Source organism: Argiope bruennichi, chromosome 4 (genome assembly GCF_947563725.1).
Source record: "Argiope bruennichi chromosome 4, qqArgBrue1.1, whole genome shotgun sequence".
NCBI lineage: Eukaryota > Metazoa > Arthropoda > Arachnida > Araneae > Araneidae > Argiope > Argiope bruennichi.
In genome coordinates, this window is record NC_079154.1 from 92,181,707 (window position 1) to 92,203,439 (window position 21,733).

Sequence of the window (21,733 nt, forward strand, 5' to 3'; positions counted from 1 at the left end):
TTTAAAAAATCTATAATTTTTTTCATAGAAAAGGTGAAGTATGAAAACAATTAGACGGTTCTCCCCCCCCCCTATTGTCAATATTCATTTTTCGGCTTGATGAATTCTCAAAATACCCAATTAAGATGGGGTTTCAATCTTACATTCAAGAAACTATTTTTTCCGTTTTCAAATCAATAGACGAAAAAACTATAACTCTTTTCGAATGCTCTTATTCTTCGAAAGTACTAACGAGTAGTAAAGTCGCCCACTAGTACTAACAAGTAATAAAGTCGTCCACTAGTACTAACAAGCAGTAAAGTAGTCCACTAGTACTAACAAGCAGTAAAACAAATTACGTTTCTATTTCCTTCAGAAATTACCGTGTCCATAATTTTCGAAATAAAATAACTAAACATCATATTAACCAACAATTAATAGGAAAATTTAATTAATTTTAAGGATTTATCAAATTTAAATGGAATCTTATACACCCTGGTGAATTTTTGAATTTATATTAAAAATGTTGAACAATCTGTACAAGATACTGCTGTGAAAAGCCTAAGATATTCCTTCCATTTGGAATCGCCATACATAATTTTAAAAACTCGGATATTCAATATAATCAGAGCACCTCATAAGTTTGCACTGAAAGAGGAGTATAATCCTAATGCTTCCATGGATTTTTGTAAACATTTTTTTTTCAAGTATTATGTTATTACCTCCAATAAGGTAAAATTTCAAAAGCTATTTGAAATTTTTTTTCATGGAATGGCCAATTTTTAATAGTAATTTCTAAAATAATATTTATTATAATTAACACAATTATTGCTTTTCAATTACAGTATCTACACTTTTGCGGAATGCAGAATTTCATGAATTCATTCCAAAGCTACTTCAACTCAGAGTAAAAATGTGTGCTGCAAATAAATCGCTAAATGAGTACTGTATTCAAATTACAGCAATTAAGTGATCAATTAAGATAACTAATGACAAATTTTTCATTTTTACAATTTTTTGTATGAAAATTTTAAGTGAAAATTTTCTTAATCTCAGTAACATAATTTAGATTTATGAAAACAATTTTAGTTAGGACACTAAATAAGAATATTCATCAATTATATCTGATGAAATTTGATCTATATCTGATGACTACTACAATTGTAACGACGTCTGTCTTTAATATATATTGCTTTTGACTTTCATGTAATTTTACATACTAGAAATATTTAAGAATGCACGATTAGGATTGCAATACCGATATACCGGGATACTGAATACCGGTATTTTGAGCCATTTGTACAATTTTGTAATACCGGTATTCGCAAGTTTAAATACCGTTTCTTCGGTATTTACTTGATAGCCAACAAAGCAAAATAGTATACGTTTTTGTTTTCATGTCTCTTTAATGGGCGAAATTAATTAGACTGTGAATACAAAGTTGCATCGTACAATCAAGAGAAGTGATAAAATACTGGTAGTGAATCATCCAAGGAGGCGGGTCAAAACTATCCTATTACAGCTCCGAGCGATACTGCACACGCGTAAAATTCTGCGCGAATTCTGTATCTGTGAAAACAAGATTGTAGTTGTGTAGAAAGTACGTAATATTTCGATATTTTTTAAATTGGTGAGTTTGCTATTCACATTGTATTTGCATATCATACTTTAGGGTTCAAAATATTTTTCAGATTTATTATATATATACTTATAAATAATAATCCATAATAATGAATAAGAATATTTAAAGAATATAAAAAAATAAGTTGATAATACTTCGGTTTGGTTTCATTATTTATATGATGAAAAGAATATGGTAGCACAGTGTAAAAAAATGTTCAAGAGTTATTAAAGTGAATGGAGGAACTACAAGCGGACTCCATACAAATTTAAAAACGAAACATGATACAAATTTGTTAAAGATGAAAGAATTTAATTGCGATGAAGATACAAATTTGAGCACAGTTTCTAAGCCCACACCATCAGGAATTATAAATTATTTTGAAAAAAAAAAAAAAAAGATAATTTGGATGAAATTATAAGTAAAATGACAGCATTAGATGGTTTGCCATTTCGAGTGTTTTGCACTTATACTGTATTAAAAAAATCACTATCCACCAGAGGTTTTAAAAATTCTACCAACATCGATTCACACTATAAGAAGAATTGTTATTAACTACAGTAACGGTGTTCGCAATTCTTTCAAACACGAGCTAATACAATTAAAAGTAAATGGTGAAAAATTTAGTCTTATATTTGATGAATGGACAAGTGTAAGAAATAGACGCTATTTAAATATAAATATTCATTCAGAAAAAAAAAAAAATAGAATTTAGGACTTAAACTCTCTAATAAAACTGGCCAATAAAACATAGAAATGCTTGTGTTTTCTTTCTTTTTCTAAAGTTTCTTCTACAGGTACTAAAACCTGTATCCCAGTATTAAGATTAAAAAATACCGAATACCGGTGTTGAACTTTTGGTCCGATATTGCAAACCCTATACACGATTAAAAACTAGTTGTTATAATCCTATTAAAATAGCAATTCGTAATAGGTAAATAATATAAGCATTGAATATTTTTACGATATAAATATTCAATTATAGGTAAAATGAAATGAATATTGACAATAATTTATTTCAGAAGTCAACCATCTAACTCTCCGACCCGCCACGAAGGCACATGGATTTAAACCATAAAAACTGAATGACCGCAACAGCAACATTGGCGGGAACTGTGGTTGAGTCCTAAGGGCCGTCAGCGGCCACGGTACAACCCTCCCCGAAGGAATTACGTCCCGTCATCGACGGGAGGAGTCAGATCCCCCACCTATTAGTGTACCCTCCAGGGTGGCGAGATCCAACCACCATGCCGGAAGCATCTCATCCTCATTTCGAGGTGCCCACGCCCCCAGGGGGTTTTTAATTCATTTCAGAAGAATACTGAGGTTAATAAGACATTAGCGATATAGTTTAGCTTTCGAATAAGGTACACTGCCCCATAAATTGTAGTAGTTAGTATGACAATAATTGTTTTTTAATGAAAAATTATTTATCTTATTTAACATTTTCCCAAAATTTTACAGTCATACTTATTGCAATATTTATTTTATTCGCTGATGAATTATTAATCTAAGTAAAACATCAAGCAATTTTTTTCGACTATCGTTGATTAATATTGTAAGTTTTAGATTAGAAATAGTTCTGATGTTTCAATGATAAGACCTTCTGCTAACAGATGGGTAAAATATCAAGTAATTGAAAATAAGAATACATATAGAAATTTCGGCGGAAGAATGAGAAGCTGTTTCTTATCCTCTCCAATTTATTGAAAAAATAAGGTATGTGGCTTCATTCTTATTGCCCATTGTGTCGTCTATTCCAGAATAATAAAGTATGGAAATAAAACTACTTATAGGGAAATTAGAATGAAGGTATATTGGTGTTGTGAATTGAGGAGAAAAATAATTACATAATCATATACGATAGATGTGCAAAAAAGAAAAAAGAAAAAAAAAAAAAAAAATTACGCACTCGTGCGGGGAATTCTAAAGTCATAGGCGGTCGAGCTAGTCATGGGCAGATCTGCGGAAGCTCATCGGTCTTGAAATGAGTGATAAATTTCGTATAAATCTAGTGTTGTATAAAATAGGAAAGAATTAAATGCCACTTTCATAAACAGAGATAAAAAAAAAAAAGGAAAGAAAAATATATTGCACAATACTTTATTATGATAAATATTATCTTTTTCTGATCAAAGATAATGAGCAGCCGTATTATGTTCCAAAATATGATCAGACTGTAAAGCTTTATATTTGTTTTAATAACTGAAGATTTCACCTCTACAAGTTACAAAATAAATAAATAAATTGTAATTAGAAATTTAAAATTTTGGGAAAACCTTTTCTTGATTCCTCTTTTTTTTTTTCTTAAAACCATTTATTAACCATTATTTTTCTTCTTTGTAAATAATTTGTACCAAAATTAGTTTAGTAAGCCTATTAAAGTTCTGTCTTATAGGCAGTATTTCAGTTCTGCTTATAGAACATGCATTTTATATTTCATACTCTAAAAAAATAATGCAAAAATAGTGCATTATAGCATTCTATTACTTATTCTTTTCCAAATGGGAACTTGACAGCTTTTTAATTAGAGAGCATATGGCAAGGAATGAATCCACCGAACTAACTCTTGACTCAAATTTTGCATCGGTTTTTTCCTTTTCAGACTTGGAAATATTGATTATTTTCAGTATCTTTTCGATAAACCTAACTGGACCTTTCTAGCTGATACTTTATTTTCCAGATTCATCAATAATTAATTTGAGAAGAAGAATATTAATAAGAATAACTATATATCTGATTCAAATGTATATCTGGTTTTTTTAATACTGAAATAGCCTTATGATTGTTAAATTAATTGTGTTAAAAATTCACTTGTTTCTAAGTGAGAAGTAAGTTTAAAGGCTAAACTTCCTTTCGAATAATTGAATAAAATAAATTCCAGATTAAATGATAAAAACTAGTCATGTATAATTATTTATTGATGTAATAAATATAGAAGGAAATTCCAGTCATAAAAAGAGTGAAGGCAGTTGAATGTTTACATAATATGTAATGAAATAATGGAGTCCCAAGTTTTAAAAATGTATTTTAATAACGGGCAAATTAGCATAAAATGACTTTTAAAATTGAGAAAATAAACTGTTTATTATTTTACAAACAATTTTTTGTTTGCAAAGTAGAAAATTAAAAATGAGTTTAATCTTTTGTTGGGTTTGAGTTGTTCGCAGACTCAATTTTTCTGATACATCTGATTTTGTATAACAATAGGAGAGAAGTTTCACAAATCAACAATTCTCTAATTTTCAATAAAATTAAATAAATTATTTTGTACTTTCTCCCGTATCCTGCAGTAGAGTTGAAACATCCGAAATAACATTTATAAAAACTTTAAAACGATAAATAAACCGCTGCGGAGAATTGAATGTAGTACTAAATTCACAAAGAATTAAAATATATATATCGTTTAAATTACTAAGAAATGTATTTTCATAGAATGAGAAATGAATAGTGACTATTTAAATAAAATAAAGACAAAAATTAATTTAAAATTCAAGATTCTAAAATATTTTAATACGAATTATCAGAAATTATTTCAAGAAAATACCATAAATGGCATCTCAGAATGTTTTTAAAAATTTAATTATCCGTTATCATCGAAAAAAGTTATATCTTGCTTTATTCTTGTGATGCAAAGAAAATGGAAAAAAGAGCATAAAATATAAGAAAATAATGGTTTTTTTTCCCTGAGTATTCATATTCACTTTATGAAAATACAACTCATCTGTAGACTTAATGAAAAGAAAGGGAGGAAAAAATAGAAGAAAATTCGGTTTGTTGAAAATTAGTTTCATTTTTATTAAGGATTAAGAATAATTTGAATTGAAAAAAATCCAAGGAAATTTCAAAATAAACCGAATACCCATCAAGTCAGTTACGCTAATACATAGTATCAATATTCTCCAAATAGACAACTTTTTATATCATCAAATCATCTCCCACTACGTCTAAAATATGCAATACTCTTAGGCAATTGATTATGCTCTTATAACCAAGAGTATGTATTGTTACTTCTTATTAAACTATTTGTCTTCATTTCAACTTTCTTTGGAAAATAGCATTTCCCAGAATATTTCGATGTATTGAAGGAAATGAAGGAAAATCTCAGCTCGGGATCAGAATTCATTAGTTCTGGATCTAATCCCATTATACACGTTCGTAGGCAGTAAATTTTCCCGTGATCTGTAAATGAATTGAAAAATTGAACACTGTAGTAATCATGTCATTTTAGATAAGAAGAAAAATGAATGCTATTGCATTAAAGCCCGTGATCTTGAAAACATGCACCGTTATGTCATGCAGGGCAGAAGATTGGCACATTGATGGTCAGTGCGATGCAGAAGCCTTCATTTTGAATATTGTTTTTGTGTGTAATTTTAAAATAATAAGAATTTATTATAAGAAAATCAATAATTATTATGAAAGTGTTTTTTTTTTCTTAGATAAATTATAATATTGCTGAAGTTTATAAAAGAACTGTTAAAAACTGGTCCATCATTAATTTTTTCCATAAAATTTTATATTCAAGTAGGCTTTTTTTACTTTAAAAAAATATAATAATAATAATAATAGCATTTAATAACAAGGTGATATGTTTGTTAAATAGTAAAGTTTTGCGACATTTAAATAAAACTCTATAAAAGTATGTATTTTGTTTTTTTAAATTTAAATTTAAAAAAATTTAGTCATAATACATTTTTTTAGCTACAAAAATTCTTACCAATTTGAATGCAAAATTTAAAGGAAAAAAAAACTCTGCTTCATGAAAAAAATTCGATATGGATAGAATAAACAGAAATAAAGTTATTTTTTTTATATTGCCAAAATATTCTGCATTAAACTTTCCTTATAAATTCTACTTACAGGATGCACGTTTATATTTATATTTATATTTTATTCATTTTGGAATTAATTTGAATCTGGAGAAAATTTCAAAATTTATTTTAATAGATTTAAAACTATCGGGACTTTCCGTAAAAATGAAAATTTATTAAATTATCTTTGGACAAAATCGAAAGATAATTTAATAAATATCTTTATTTAATATAAAAGTGATTATTAAATGCAAATTTTTAAAAATTGTCATTCATCTTGATATAAATCATAAATCATAACCATAAATCATAAAAGAATATTTAAATATGAATATTTTTAAATAAATCAAAAAATAATAACAACTTCTTATTGAAAATGTCAAACATTCGTTTTAAATATCAGTGTGTTTTATTTAATAAATGATATAAACGAGAAGATTATTTTAATAAAAGGCAACAATCACGAAATATTTTTAATGATTTTTCAAACGATTTAACTATAAGTTAGGATTCAACAATTTAATAGCTTGAATTATCTAAGATGCCTTAATAGAAAACTGCAGAAAAGCATTTGTTTGATTTTATTCAAATTTAATATGAATAGCATAGAAAAATATAAATGCATTGAAAACAGCTAAACATCGAAAAAGATTTCCCGCAGCTTCGAAACGATGACAGATATTATCAGCTCAGTCAGCCACTTGTCAACTTTCGTTTCGGGGCGCAAATTTATAATCCTAGTCATTTGCACTTAATCTTTCTCACTGCAAGTCAACAGTTGTCAAGTAGCGACTGCTTCACCCGACAGATGGCAGCACGGTACGAGACTCGCGGCAAGAGTAATTGCCTCGGTGTTTCTCATCCAATTCGCTGCGCGCCACATTCAGCGTTATAATTACATGCGTTGTGCTTCGTCGGTTTCCAATGGGTGGCCAAGAACTTTCACACTGCACTTCAGCGACCACGAAATAAATCAGCGTGACTTGAAGAAGAAGAGCCTTAACGTGAAGGAGGAGGAGGAAAAAGAATTCGGGAGCAGCTCGGTTATTAGCAGCAGCGACCTCTGCCGAGTGGTATGAGCTACTAAACTCGCTCGCTTTTCTTAGCATTAGAAAAAGGCTCATTTACATAAGAATGCTAATGGTGGCTGAATAAAAATAGACTTAGTGAAGTGAAGGCTGTTCTGCTTAAAGAGCGAACCAAACGAATGGATGGAAAAGGGGGGAGGGGGTGTAGAGCTCATTTTGATTTCCTGCCCCCTTTTTATCTTTTTCTTTTCATTCCCTTCTTCTATTTCTTACTTATTTGAATCCCTTATTCTCTATCTTTAGGTAGTTTCGTCATGTCAACAAGCTTGTTTAACGACTGGTTAAGCAGCGAACTTCCTTTTCAAGATCGTTGCGAGTTTCTTACGTGAAGAGTGAAGTTTTGTGTGCATTGAAAGGGACAGTGCACAAATTGAGCAAATACATTTTATCGTTTAAGCTTTTGGTACTGGCGTAGAATTCTAAATTGACCTTCTATTTAGTTACTTTTCTTCTTCTTTTTATATTCTTTTTCTTAAAGGACAGAAATTGCTAGATATTTTCGATTCAAGGAAGGCATAATTTCTGAATTTTATTTTTATTGAAATAAAGTTACGTCTCCAGTATGGGTAATAAAAAAAAATTCAAATAATATAAATTGCTCAAAAAACGTAAATCATTATTACTATTGTATTATAACACTCTTTTTTTAAAGCAATAAAATAAAATATCTTAAATATTTATATATAAAAAATAAGTTTGTTTTATGTCATAATATAGATAAAATATTTATTCTTATATTTTTGAATAAAATGTCAAAATGACGCTTGAATGTAAGGCGTGAAATTATTGACATAGAATTAGTATATCATCATATACTTCAATATTTGTAAGTATAATTTTTTCAGAAATTCAATTTGGTTTGAAATATTCCATTAAAATTTTATAAATGAATGTAGCAAATACATTTTTCTAGGGATCTTTCATTTATGCCTTATTTTATTTGTTTAATGAATCCATTTATTATACCATTTTTGTTTTTCTACTTTTTGATACAACTGCGATTGCAAAAAGCGTTTTTGGTTCGTACACAGGGCAACAAAGTGTTTTTGAAATCGGAATGAAGAAGCATACGGAAAATATTTAAGTTTTATTATTCAAGGATAAATTTTATCACTTATTAATATTTAAAAAAAACATAATTAAAATGTAATAGTAATTCGAAATTTTATTAGACATTGTTTCTTTTTAATTTATGAACAATTATAAGCATAGTGATACAGATAAAAGTAATTAATATTCATTGCTCGTACGAATACAAATTTAGAAATTAAGTTCAGAAAATTAAAAAATTAAAAATTGTTCTTATATAACGGTTTGAACATATTTTTTTCATGAAATTCAAATGTTGTATTCTGTGTAATTATATTTCAAATATTCCAAATAAAGCCATATTAAAAGAGAATTTCTTTGTAATTGTACCAAAATCTAGACAAAAATAAATTTAATGAAACATAAACTACATTAGATGATATACACTTTTAAAGGAAAAGATTTTTTTTCCTCGTGACAGGTCATACAATTAGGGGGGGAAAAGCAATTTTTTTAAAAAATATTTCGTTGTTTGTTTTTTAGCTAAAGTATGAAATTTATTAATTAGTTTATTCCTCTATTTGAAATTCTGCCTCTATCTGACAATTCCAAATGATTAGAGAAAGGGATAAATAAATAAAAAAATCATGATACGTTTTTTGACTGAATCTGAAATAAATTCTTCAACTTGTCTATTATTCAATTTGAAATTTTGGCTCTATCTGATAATTTGTAAGAGTAAAAAAAAAAAAAAAAATCTATTTTATAAATGTTTCATTGTCCATTCTTGCGGTGATGTATGAAAATCGAAGATTTGTCCGCCGCTCTATCTGAAACAAAAATTGAATAACTCTTTTATTAAGAGACAAATATTAAAATTCTTCATTCAATACATAAGTTAAAAAGCACATTTAACGTTTGTGATAAACGTACAAATATTTATTAAAATTTAATAATACAGTAATTAAAATTTTCAGAAAACATTTCAAAATCAATTAAATATCGATTTTAAATTACAGATCGCAAAATAAATAAATAAATAAATAAATAAAAGGAGTGAGTTGTTTATCATGCAGTTCTGATTTCTAAAGTATGAGCTTAAAAAAAGAGGATATGAATATATGAAAATAACACCGAAGATCATGACCGCAAGTGAAACTTTAATATTGTTTTCAATGAAAAATAAATCAGCAAATGTGTTCATATAACCATTTTCCATGTAATATGATTTGAAGATAAGGATAGACTGCCTAGATTCTCATTTATCAGAGAAGCAGTTCCCAACCCTTTAAGTTGTGTTGACCACCAACAGTAGAAAACAATTTTTAGGCATTCTTATTAAATACATAGGTAAAAAAATTCAACATATATACGTACACACACATACTTATAAATATTATATGCATGTATATATCAAAAACTAATAAAGTTTACTGAAAAAGAATTAAAAATAACTCATTAATTTAAAGAATTAAAAATATACTTTATATTATTTAATTAATTAAATGATTACTGTAAAAGGATTAAAAATATATTGCTTAAAAAACAAAAAATATTGTCATTACTTTGTGTCCCTGAGGGGTAGCACGTCTTCCCCATGATCTGGGCATCCCGTGTTTGGGCATGGTTGTTCTTCATCATGTGTTCTATCTGTGAGGTGTGTGAAAGAATCCCTCCTGTAAAAAGGAGTTGTGCAAGTGAGTGTCATCTTCATATGAACTAGAAGTCAGACTTCTGCCCTCGGGTGCTCAGAGGTTTTTACCTTCAGTAGCCACTGCACCCCCTTTACTTGGTAACGCTGACACGACATCATCATTATTTTGTGTCGCAATATAAGAAAATTCAGAAACACGAGATCAAGATTCAAAATAAATAAATAAAACCTCACAGGGATCTTTGATATTGTTTTTCCCACACGACAGAATGAATATCTGGATTGCAGCCTGAAGTTATCTTCCATATTCAGTTTGTTTTTACAATTATGTTTAAAAGAAAGTTGGGAAAACATATTCATTCCGATAAATTGCCGAAAATCTTATTAAATATCTCAGTGCAAGTTTGCTAATTGATGAGAACTGCTGCCGTACATTATGCGGAATAAATTCAAAGAAACTATTCTAAAAAACGCTTTTCATCTCATCACATGATATATGATTTGACTGATTTTCATTTAATAGTACTTTTATTTTCTTTAAACAGTCTTCTTTAAAAAGGTTAATAACTCATTGGTTCCATTTTTGGATACCAGTACCTAAAACAAATATAAAAAGGAAATTCCCAGGCCCAATACTCTATCCGTGGTATCAATCTCATAAGTTGGCAATTGCTGAATCAAAGGCCTTACATCAGAACTCCTCTATTTTATGTCTTCTCAACCCTTTCTGACTTATTTACTTTTCCTATGGTAGAAAAATAGAAAAATTGATTTTATGCGAAGGATGCCCAGAATATGAAAGAGAATAACGCGATTGTCTTCCAATGCCATACATTGAACTTCATCATCATTGTCAATAAATTTCAGTGTTACCTGTCCTTCTAAATATATACTTAAGGTGTTATTTCAAATTATGTAATCGAAAAATATAAAAATGTCTTTTGCTGGAATTAGGGAACTCTGTAACGCAAAAATTCTTCAAAATCTCGACGAAGAATTTGTTGACAATAGCAGCATTTTCGCTTCATAAACGAAAAAGTAGAAATTAAGAATATCCAATCAATTAGATATTTTCTTATCCTTATAATCTTATAAATTAGCACAGGAGAGTAACTCATATATGAAATAAGTAACTTCAGGTTCAGTGGTTGATAGCAAAGTCATGGGCAGTGGATTTAAGCCTTTTATGAGCTTCAGCAATGCACATTATGAGACCCCTTTATTTGGTGAATTTATTTTTACATTTCGGATAAATTTTAAACTTATTGTATTCTCTTATTTTAGGTTAATTATTTTATTCCAGTACTTATAGTGAAATAACTAAGTGACTGTAATTAAATAAAGAGGAACATTATCAATTATGCTTCACAAAACCTTTTACTGTTTCTTTCAATGTTTTATATTTAATAAAATTTGAACATATTATAAATTTATTTGGCAACTGAACTAATAACAATTTTTAAAATCAAGCTGTCTATTAATCAACTATCCCAAGGTTTCCCTAAACTGTCTAAGAATTGGCTGTGCAGTGGAGATGCCCTTACTCCAAAGATGGGACATATTTCCGACAGGAGGGATTACAACGTGGCCGGTGACGGTCATTAAGACGCAACCCTGATTCTTGTGTCCGCGCTCTCGCATCGACGGCCATCTGACAACTTCGGATTCTTAGGGAGAGTGGAGATATAGTTGCAACTTCATAAAAGCTTATTCGTAGGAAAATAGACACTTATAATTTAATTGAATTATGGTGTGGTAAAAAAAAAAAAAATCCACTTACAACCTCAACAATGTAATATAAGTTTTTATGCCTAATCAAATCTGCATTTGGACAAAAATTAAATTGTATTTGAATGTGTTTTAAAGCCGATGCAATATAGGCCTACGTCCACTTTAAAATTCTGAAGAAACGCCAAGCAATATATGGGTAAACCCCTGCAACAAAAGATCCTACTCTCAAGTTTTTGATTCCTAATTACTGGAGTTTCGAAAAACCCTGGAAAATAAGCTTACTAATGAATGCATTGAATAACAATAGATACTATTCCGAAATTCTAAAAAGAATTCAACAATGTACAATAACAATGCGAACCTCTAGGGGGATCAGTGCCTTTGCGTGACTCTTTTGTATACATTGGAAGTTCCAAATTATGGAATTTTCTGAATTCTTTTCTCAGAACGTCCAATATTTTTTCTTCTTTTTCTTCTTCTTTCATGGACGCAGTTTGTTATGTTAACTTTATAGATATATACTCGAGCCTTTTTAAAGAATTGAGAACATTTTTAAAATTTTCTCCGTGGAACACAAAAGATGTGCAGATGAGAATCTTGTATCAAAACGGAAAACAGATTCGAACAAATAGGGAAAGCAGCAAAAAAAAAGGGAGGGGGAGGGGGAAATTCTGGAGTCCTTTAGTATCACTTCAATGATTCCATGAATACTAATTTTAATGCTCATTAGCAAAGTATAATTTAAAAATTCGTTTCCAAGTTAAATGAAAAGGGAGTTTTAAGAATTGGGACAAAAAAACATGGAATCGCGTAAAGCGGTATCCGCTTCTATTGCCACCGAGTTTTGTTTAACTTTGAAAAGAGGAAAAGTCGAATGAATAAGAAAACAAAAGTGATGGTTATTCTATTGCAAATGTCTTTCGAAATCATTTGCATCAAAAGCGAGGTTTTCAATGCCGTCTTTCTTCATTTGCAAATATAGACACACTGCTTTTAGCTTCTATTATCTATTACCAGAAAAATTATTTAACCAGAATCAAAACGTTAGGAATGAAATTTTTAGGCTTGTTTTGATAAAACTGTGCGATTGTTTTGTTCGATTTCTTCATTTGTTTAAAGCGAATATCATAATCAGCATCTTTTGTTTTACAAGAACCGAAAATCTTAATATCGTTCGATTAAAAAATATTTTAGTCTTTTGTTCCGAAAATATTAATATTCAATTCTTTATTACATTGTTTCTTATGCAATTTCTTTTGTGTTTGTTTCATAAATTAAAATGAAGCAGCCAATAAATTATATTAATTTTATAACGCCAGAAATTCGTTTATTATCTCTCTAAAATGAATTTTGTTTGTTAAATTTCATTATCAATGCATTTAAATTCGTCGAGTAATTAATATCTTGTTTAAAATACATATTAGAAAGAATAAATTAATATTATATTTTGGTAATGAAAGAATCTGGTTCGACAGAAGAATTACATGAGCGTAAAATTGAACATGTCTCTTCTATTAAGTTAAAGATAGAATATTAAAAATGTAGTAATCATAGTCCTGATAATAGTTTATCAGTGATAAGCAGTTTGCCATAGCTTGTAATTATTGCTGAACCCAAAAATATTATCCATAAATTATCATTTTAATAAAGTAATGTTTAACACGACGTTGATAAATATCATCACTGAAAACTGAAAACTGCTTTCTTCAATGTTCTCTGATGTAAGCAATAATTTATGATCTAAAAAATCATTAGTTCTAATTTTATTCATTTATTAAACGGAAATTTTGCTTTCAAATTAAAAGAATTGCATGATATTATGTAATAACTTTTATCGAGATTGACAAAAGTTAGGCTTCACTGCCATACGTTGAATACAAGAGAATAGTGACTTTATGTTAGGAGAATAATTAAATGTAAAGTTTTGATTTAAATAAAGTAAATCTAAAAATTTGATTAAATAAAATCCATGAATAAATGCCAAATCTGTGCACCATCAATAAATTCTTTGTTTTTAATTGAATACTGTAACAATTAACATATTTTGCTTATTTTAATTTAATTTTTTTATTTTTACCAGCAACTTGGATAAAAGATTATTAGATGGATTTGGGATTGTCTTTGTTACTTTTGTCGAATTAGGAAAATATTTAAAGCTTGACATATGATTCAAATAACAAATTCTCACAAGATTCTGTACTTAAGGTGTAACTTGGCTCTGACTAGGTGATAACCGTGACGTTTAATCATTTAATTAATCATAACGTAAATAATCATTTAAAGTATTGAAATAATATGCCTTAAGCAACAAAATTTTATGTATTACATCCCTATTATTTGCCTGAGAGCCTCTATCCATTTCATACTTTTCCCCTCTCAGTAATGCTTTCACCTTTTGAGGTAGAACAGAAACCGCCAACTGGTCAGAGCCATGCTATAAGTATTTTCAAAAATGAACGAGAACCAAATGAATGCGAATTTGATTTGCTCCTTTTATTGATAGAATCGTATGTTCATTAGAATTCGAAATTTCTTTGACTTGTTCTTTACGATATTCGAATGTTATGTTTTGCCCAAGCATATCCGGAAGTTCTAAGATGAAACTTGTATAATTAAACTTTCACAGAATAATAAAAATAATAATAATGTTGACCTATAATTTCGTAAAAAGGAATTTTATATTGAGATGGTGAAATTATTTCTCACTTATACACACAGGAAAAAAATTCTAATAATGTCCCGACACTCTCACAACCGCTTAATATTCTGTAAAAAATAACTAATAAATAGACTAAATACGTCTTAGTTAATTTTTGAAATTATGTCATTTAAATTTTACGTTTTTCTTTGGTAAATAATAGTTTTCGAATAATTACAAAAGATTTTTAATGTAATTAATGTGTTTTTAATATATAATGTATTTTTAATTAATTATAATGTATTTTTAATGTAATAACGTGTTTTTAATATAATTAAATATTTTAAATAATTTATGACTCCGAACTCTTTCAGTAATGATAAATAAACTATTCTATTTCTATTCTTGAAATATTCTTCCGTAATTTCTTTTCTTTTTTTTTTTATCTTATATCTGAAAGAGCGGAAGGAAAATAATTTTTTGAAAAACTTTTAAATAGTAACACAAATATTTTCTGTTTTTTTTTCTTTGAAAGGAAAACTGAGGTTAATTATAACCAATAATAATAAAAAAAATAGTTAAAATGTATTAATTGATATTTTCACTCATTAGAAATATAGAAAAATTATTGTCATAAATTGCCTAGAATTATAATTCGATTTCGCTACCTCTTGATGATTTTGTTTATGCCTAGATGTTGATAAATATTTCAGCGATAATTTTATGAAATGTTTTAAGTCAGATTTTATAAATACTACAACCAAATTTTTGGCCACTTTTTTTTCTGTTTGATATAATATGAACTCATATAATTTAATCATATTCTATGTATTTTAATATTCCACACTGAAATTAATAAAAAAAATTAGAAATTAACTCATGATTTTGAATACATATACAAGATTATTCATATTCTTTGTAATGGACTGGCGTGTTTTTTATCGGAGTTTTTAAAATTCCTTTTAATCATTTGAAACTTACACAATTTATTTCGAAACTTTTGAAAGATTGTCGGTTTGTTTCGGTTGAAATAGTCAATCAATAGACTATGTTAATTAAAAAAGAAAAAAAAAAAAAGCACAACACACTCATAGAAAAAAATTCAAACAAAAATTCTTTGAACCAATGAAGGATTTCATTTTCTCATTTAGTGCAATAATTAATTATTAATTTTTGTTTTCTCATTATTAATTAATTTATAGTTCTAATTGAATATTTTAAACCTAAATTTTAATTTTGTTGGAATTTTCTGAGAAACTTAATCAAAACTTAAGTCATATTTGTCAGTCTGGGCAAAAATTTGTGCAGAATATGAGCATTATTAAGTCTTCATGAATCCTTTTTTTAAAAAATATATTACAACTGTGTTTGTGCACAAGTAATTGTTAATGTTACACAACGAGTCCTAAATATATTTCAAAAGCAAGTCTTTATTCAAATCAAAAGTAATAAATATGCTTCGAAATTGCAGAAACATTATTATCCGAATCATTTTAGGAGAACTTTATTAAGCTTGAATTTCTATTTTGATACACGCTTATTCTTTTTCAAATTCTGAATACCAAGATTTTTCTAACTTACCTGAAGGAGATTTCTTTTCTCTTATTCGCTTAAGAGAATCACAATTTTTGAAGTTGCCATTAGAAATTTGTAATTTAATTTAAAACAAAACAAATTTACTAATCTAAAATAACTGAAAGTAATATAAAGAGAGTTTTGATTGATGTGCTATCTTTGAATTAGTAATTTATTCCTTTTACTTATATTTCATATATAATTTAAGTATTTAAAATGTTAGTAATATTTAGACAAATCATTCGTTTTTTGAGTGGGTGGTCCCTGTGCTTTTTTTTAAAGATTATTCGCAATTTTTTTTAGTTTACTTTAGAACGCTTGCATAAAAACTCAATAAATAATCTAATGACCTTCATACGAGTAATAATCTGCGTTACGAAAAGCATAGGGTTCAATTTAATAAATAAACAAAGTCCTGGAGAATTTTCTGCTGAATTTCAAAAAATTATTTAATCTTGTGTTTTCATTCAATCATAAAGAATGTGCAATCGAATTATTCAAAGTAGATACAAGTACTGTTTAAATTAATTTTAAAACATCATTTTAGCCATATTTCTAATTAATTTTTTGTATTATGCTATTTTATAACTCTAAAAAAATATTTGTGTGTTTTTTTAATTTAAAAGAAATTTCTATTTTATTAAATATTATTTAGATGGTATTAAGGAAAATATTATCATTTTTCTTACAGTTTTGTTTTAAATTACTTTTAAATTTTAAGTGTACATTTTTTATACGAAATATACTGAAAAAATATTTGTGTGTTTTTTTTTAAATTTAAAAGAAATTCCTATCTTATTAAATATTATTTAGATGGTATTAAGGAAAATGTTATCATTTTTCTTACCGTTTTGTTTTAAATTACTTTTAAATTTTAAGTGTAAATTTTTTATACGAAATATACTGAAATAATTTTTATAGAAAGTGATGAGCAATTGAGGATTTTTTTTTGTGTATGTGTGTGTTTCAATTTGTCAAAATACGCCGCTTAAAACTTCTTATATAAGATTAAATATAAAATCGATGAAAATATATTTGGTTTTGAAAGTTTGGAAGGTAAAATAAACCCAAAATTTATATTGCCTATAAGACTCCTAGAAAGCTTAATACAGCCTTAGACATGCACGAAATAACAAGTATAATCAAAAGATAAGAAAAACAGCAATGAAAGAATTTTTATCAGCAAAATAAAATGATGAACCATTTTTGTGTGTTTATAATTTGCTTTCTTCCAGTTGGATTAACTATTTGAAAAGGTATTGAAATACATAATACGAGAAATAATAAAAACAAATTATAAGGAGCATATCAGTGAAGAAAGGAATTTAGAATTTCTATCACATAAGCCAATCAATTTGACTCAAATGCTACTAATTATTTTAGAACAAAGGAAGATGATTATTTTTCTAATGAAGTTCGAATTATTTTGAATCGGTATATTATCCTATTGTGAGGATTGCGACCCCTTTCATTTTTTAAGAACTTGTGAGAAAGCGAGGTTCAATAGAAAACTTTAAACTTGGCCCATTGTGTGCAGTTTCTGACTGAATGAGCATGCTGCAATTTCAAACAATTAGTTTGTTTCTCTCGAAATAATATTTATATTAGATGGGATTTCATTAGAACAAATTTCTTTCGAGGAGATAAGCCCGGCTTTTGTTTGAGGGAAATCCGTGACCTTACGTAATGTATAATAAGCGCGCATAAAAATTTGAGCACTTCGCTGTTATCGAAAACCCACGCACGGCTGCAAGGAAACACTGGAATCCAAATTCTGCCTTTAACAATCAGTCTATGTAAACAAAATGCACGCATGATCAAAACCCAATTAAATCCGGGAAGCTGTATTGTTTACGCGAAAAATTTCTTTTTCCGTGCGATTGCGATTTTCAATTAAGATTAAAGCTATTGTTAGTCATCGTTATCGGCTTTGTTTTAATTATTTTCCCCAGTTCCGTAAGATAATGAGATTTCCTCTTCTTCTCCCGCTGCTTTCGCTGCAGACGATATTTCACCTAGCGTGAAAAATCCGCGACAAAATTAAGACAACAATAAGGATCGTCTGCGGAAAAAGAATAAAATAAAAAAAAACAATAAATGAAGTAAAAATGATTCTGTGAATAAAGCCGATAAATATTTTGCTGGAGTAAAAACCTCGAATTATTTTTGTTGGAGTGATAACTTTTCTCTTCTCGCAAATAATTATCTCGCAAAAGAAGCCTATAAACCACTTACAAGAGGCTTTAGTCATGCGTTAAAGTTACTTTTATCGGTCACCACAGTATAATTGCTAAACGCTTGAATTAATTCATTGATAAAGCCAGAGTCGGGAAGAACAGCTTGGGTTTTGAGACATCTTCATTTGCAGGAGGATTTTCTTCGATAATGATGATAGGGTAAAGAAGAAGAAAGAGAGAAAGAAAAAAAAAAAAAAAAGGATAGATCGTGTAAAAACCGATGTGGATTTGAATTGAAAAGAAGATAAAAGTGAATTTTTTGTAATTCGATTTTTATTGCATTGTTCTGGCAATTGAAGATCGATCTTCGACAAAACGCTTAAACACGTAGCGACATCTATTGGTAAAAAGAATCGATGGAAATGATTCGTCCTGAAAGGGAACACATCACTGAGCATAAGTAGAGGGACAATAGCCGTTAAAGGGCTGTAATTAATGAGTGAGCATTTTATAATGAGTTCTCCCGAAGTTTTTCTTTCTTTCTTTCTTCCTTTTTTTTTAATGGCATTAGAAAGGGTTGTAATGTATTCCAGAAGAATGTTCAAAGTCCATTGTTAATGATGTAAAAAAAGAAAAATACTATCTCTAACTCATTCGCTAATTAGCATACAGAACTCAAGATGTTACCAAAAACTCGATTTATATTATTGACGGCATGAAGTCTAATTTCAGAACTACAGAAAAAAAATTGAATCGATTCAAATAATAGTTTAATGCAACCTATTGTTCCTCGATTGATATTCATAAGAATCTCTAAAAATATCTAAATTTCATTATTCTACGGACAAACGACACTGTTGTTTTCCGGTAGCCTTTTTTTTTTAAAGATTTATTGACAATAAATTTCAAAAACTACTATCCTAAAAAAAATTGGTATATTATACTGAAATTCACCAAAGATATCTAATTTATGATGTCAGTTCGGTTACTCTTTTTCTCTCTGTTTTTTTTAAATTTTTTTTCACTTTTAATATGCACGATTTTTTAATAACATAATTTAATTTATAATCCTGATAAATTGTGCAGAAATAGATATGGTTAAGGCTTTTACTTTTTAATGTAAATTGGGGTAAGAAAAATAAAAACATAACAATTAAAATTTTTTTAAAGATATATTCTGTGTGAACAAAAATATGCATAAAAATAAATAACATTATCAAAAATGTGTATAAAATTTTATTTTCATGTGAATAGCATCAGTCGTAGTAAAAATATTATTGTAAATAAAAGTTTTTTTCTTTTTAAGCTTCATAGTATTATGTTCTCTCCTTTATTAGCTTCACCGGTGGATTTAGTCTAAATATATAGTTCTAGTGATAAGACTATAGTAACATTTTTATACACTTACCCTAGTAGCATATGTTTAAATAATGTGAGTGTTCTCTCTTCGACTTTCTTGTACACTCAGAGAAGCAGCATCTTATCAGTTTCTTCTTGTAAGATCATGCATTTTCTGTACTACGGGAGAAGGCGAAGGCGGCTGCAAACCTTCAAAAGTCACGGGAAAGTCCGCAAGAAGAAGTATCCTCAGGTCTGCCGATGCAATAAAGCACGTTTTGTGCTTTGTAGAACAATGAATACAAACGACACACACACACACACACACACACACACACACACACACACACACACACACACACACACACACACACACACACACACACATTACAAAAATTATTATAGTATTTCTATTTGTATAGCTACTTATATGAGAAAACAAAAATAGATGTTAATTGTTTTTACACCATTGCTTCTTTTATCACAGGCACTTTATATATGCCAGTTTAACTATTTCAATAGTCTCCAAAATTTCGCTTTACGTTGCTCTTATTCCGAGACGAAGAAAAATAATTGTATTTTATCAGTTGGCCAAGCAGATATTTCTTCGACTTCAGAATCAACTTTTAATCCTTTTCAGCTTTTTGAATTCTTATAATCACATGCACATGAACAAACAAATAGATGGCTATTCTGAAATATAGATGGCTATTCTGATGGCTTTCCAGAAAAAAAAATATTGCACTCGGATAGATTTCAAATAGTGAAATGGAGAAAATAAATAAAAAATGGGAGAAGAAAATAAATGAAAAATGGGAATCTCCATAAAAATATGGAGATGGAATTTTCGTTGGTTAAAAAACTTTCTCTATTTTATGGTCTTTGCTATTAAAGACTTTTTATGATTTTCTTCAGTTGTGCAAGATAATGCTGACAAGTAATGAATTGTAATGAAAAAAAGATGGATGACTGAATGGATCATTCCATTATAAAATTAAGAAATTCCTTAAGATACTAATAATATTCAAAAAATGTATGATACCTAATTAAAATTGCTTAAATATTTAATTAAAATATTTGAAATATCTGAAAAATTTTTATTCGCTAGTAATGATGTTTCTAAAGAAAATATGATCTTTTTTATGTATAAAAAAAGTAGTTTTTTTAAAAAATAATTTTAAATTTACAATTTAATTAATGATCACAAAAATTTCGTTACACCCCTCTCATTGCTTTATAGTATTTGTGAACGAAATTTGAAGAAAAGCTATTCAGCGTACAATCTATTTATGTATTTTAACTATTAGTTGTACAGATTATTTTAATTTTTAATTGCTAGAGACTTTTATCTTTACAAATTTTACCATTTCACTTCTTCTATTTCATTGATATTTAAATTTTTTGATCAACCATCCGATTCTTACTTCTCTGCAATTAAAAAAAATATTTCTAATTAAGTTTTAAAATTTAATTTAGAATATTTTAATCCTTTAGAGGATTTGGTTATTTTATTTTCTAATTAATGTGCCCAATCAACAAAATGAGAGATAAAATTTTTGGTCGTTATAAATCTAATTTTACATATTAACAAATCAAACGAGAATTTTAAATTAGTATAAAAGAGGAACGTTTATTATGTAAATTGCGTGATACGTTGTGTGACAGGCTTCTCCAAAACTTTCTAGCGGCCTGCGTGGCCTTCAGGTAGACGCATTTTGCCCTCTTTCCCTTCTATTGTGGTTTTCCGGAGTTCTTTGTTGTTTGTTCCTTTTACCGTCAATTTGCGGGAAGCTCTCGATCGACATCCACAGGCAGGGGTGTCCTACAATGGGTTGGTAGATTTACGACCATAACCGTAAAGGCAACAGGCAGTCGGAACGCGACTTAATATTGGTGTTATCCCGGAGAACGCCTTGCTTAGCATTGGCGTACAATAGTTACGAAATATTAACCTTTGGCTTGAATATAGCATTATTATTGAATGTATCCTGTGATCCTTCAGGAGTTATTTGATAATTAATCCCTAGCATGTGGTAAATAGCATACGAAAATCAAATTTGTATTTTAGACGCGTTTATCGTAACCGACT